The sequence below is a fragment of the Pocillopora damicornis genome, chromosome 6, assembly GCF_964200805.1.
Source record: "Pocillopora damicornis chromosome 6, jaPocDami1.2, whole genome shotgun sequence".
NCBI lineage: Eukaryota > Metazoa > Cnidaria > Anthozoa > Scleractinia > Pocilloporidae > Pocillopora > Pocillopora damicornis.
Window position 1 is genome coordinate 8,138,662 of NC_142675.1, and position 2,976 is coordinate 8,141,637.

A 2,976-nucleotide genomic window follows, 5' to 3' on the forward strand; every position below is an offset into this window, starting at 1 on the left:
CACATTAAATTCCCGTTTGTTTCGTTGGAGTGTACCATTCGAATTTAGTTTTCGTGGAGGAAAGACCAGATTTACACACGCCATTGCACCAAACAAACGAACAACTCTCACAACTTCAAAATAAAAAAATTGAATTTGCTCGCATTTTTTTTCCCCGCCGTTTACTTAATGAACAGAGATAAATCTTCGTTCATGAATGAATCATCGATAAGAGTGAATAATACTTTCCGTTAGACATTGACTTTTTTTGAAGAAAACAATGTCTTGACAGTCCTAGCCAAACTAGTTCCGTTGTTTTTCAAATGTTCTTGCGTTTTTTTTTCTTATGCGCTCCCTAATTGACAGGTGTCAGATTGTGACAGATACTTTTAAAAATAATATTTCAAAGTTTGTTTGAAAGCCTTTTAAACCACCTTTATCTTTACGGAAATGAAAATGTTTCCGTGAGGCATCTCTCTTTAACTTGCATCACCTCTATTTTAATTACCATTTACTCGCTCAAAAATTGTTCATTTTATGAAAGATCTTGCCATATTTACAGCCCTAAATCATTCGGGTTCTTTCGGAAAGAATTTCGTCAAGTTTAAAAAAATAAATATGTTACGTGCCAGCTAAGGGTCGGTCCGTATGGTGAAAAACTGTAACCTCGGTCTTGAAATGCTTTTCACCATACGGACCTCCCAGCCGGCAAATAACATACATATATCATTTGTGTTTCTGGTTCAAAAGAAAAGGTTGGAGGTAAATGTGGGTGAAAAGTGAAATTTACTGTCTATCACTGTAAATATTGGAAAATCAAGGCAATACTGTCTTAATGAAAACATTAATGATTCCCTCTTTATCAAATGAGACAAACGGGAACGAGTTTTGAGTGACATAACCAAGCCAAGACTGCCACTGTCATTTTGGATTTCCACCTGGGTAGATTTTGATCACGTGCTAGGCAACGTATACTCAAGAACAAGTTAGAATTTCATTTCAGGCCTATTTATCCATTTTGTGGTGTATAAGTTTCGCATTTTGGTACGTAATATCTATTTAGAGTCTTCAAATTGTCTTGAAACTTGAAAGAAAATTGTTCTTTACAAATTCACTGGAAATCGTTAGCCAAAATTATTTGTTTTAGTGCTATTTAATTTTCGCGTTAACCAGTAATTTCGTGAGTCGCCGGCACCTTTATTCGCTTCGCACAGGAAAAACACACGATATGAAATATAATGATCGATTTTGTCCCCAATCTCACGCCATAACAGAAAAAGCTTTTGAACACTTGTAAAACTCCTAGCGCTTCGGAGTAAGTGATATTTTTAATGAATCTTCGGATTGTTTTCAAGTTCAAGGTTTGTAAATTACAATTTTATCAAAAACGAAGGTTGTTCTCTTATTTCGGTGTGAATCCTCGCACGCCATCCAGTCGCTAGCGCCGCTTGTTGAAACTAAAACGAAAAAAAATAACTCTTTTAAGATTATCATTGGCTTCTTTTTCACCTCACAACTATTCTTAGCAACAAAGGTCGCCATTTCGTTTGATTATTACTCGCCAAAAACTATCAAATGCACTCAAAAGTCTAAAACTGAAAAAAAGTTTACAAGAATCGATCAATCGAGCGAGCGAGCGAGTGCATTATCCACATCATATCTACAACTCGCTCTTGCGCATGCGCGCGATTCACGGGTTAAAAATGAATTTGCTGAAAATTTTACATAGAATTTTGAAGATTTTTTACTTTTTCCTAACATTTCTGTGGGAAACGAAATGTTAAAATTTGTGAAATACAAGGTATGAAACCCAAAAGAAACTAAATTTTAAAATCTGAAGTTTTGGTAAAGCAGAAATGGTGTTTGGTGATGAGAAAATTTCTTAAGAGGAATAGATGAATTTTTGTCGAATCCGTCTTTCTAAACGACATTACGAGAAGAGCCATGATGCAAAGATTGTGTAATTGGTGAGCTAAGCTGTAGTCTGTAGTGAGATTAAGTAAGTTTACTAAGGACAGTTCTGTACTGCTCTTAGGAGTCGCCCCTTGGTAAGAATATTACACGCTGTTTGATAAAGTAGTTGAATTGGTAGGAGTATCATGAGTGTTATTTTTGTCGTTTAAATCATACCTTAACAGCTCTGTTCAGCGGTTAACTATTGATTTTCTCTTGCAAAATATCCAATCATAATGAAAACCCTAAAAGGGGTCTCTATCTTCTTCTCTTGCACTTCGATAGGGGTGTCACTTAACTTCCGAGAATTTCGCGGCTAGTCTTAAGTCAGGCACGACTGACCAGGATTAGTCAAAAGTCACGTGGTTTGATGTAAATGGCCTTACGTCAATAAACACTCTTTCTAAAACATTTGCTGTAATTATAGCGTATAGCAATAAGATGAAACTCTGTACCATTTGTAAGACCCGAGTACTCCTCGATCTCTTCGTGAATCTTATCGGTGTTTATCACCTTGCAGGTAAATAACTTTATCTCCTAGGATTTGTCGTCACAATCAGGAGCATGTCGCGAAAGTGTGACGATATTTTAACACCTACCATTTAAATGCACAGGTTTTCCCCCTGGAGATGTTTATTGAATCATTAGTGCTCTTTCGAGTACCCTAGAGAAGATAAAAAAGAATAATAATAATAATAATAATGAGAACGGGTGCTGACCATACAATTTTGGAACAGTCAACAAAAGTTAGTGCTCTGGGAATTATTGGTAGTTATCGTCAAGTAAATTGCGCTTTGTCACGAAAGAGGAAATCAATGGATTGGTAATGGGACTTACAGTGTAGATTGCTATTACTGGCGTCCAGAGTATTTTCTTGGATAAGACCACTTATTGTTTCACGTACATTTCCTGATAAATACAAAGCGTAATAGTAAATGATGCAATGATAGAAGCTGAGTGAAAAAAACGGGGGAGGGGTGGGTCGGGTCACGTATTGCTTTGCTGCTACTATCGCGCAGTTCATTTATTTCGTTCTGTTTTACT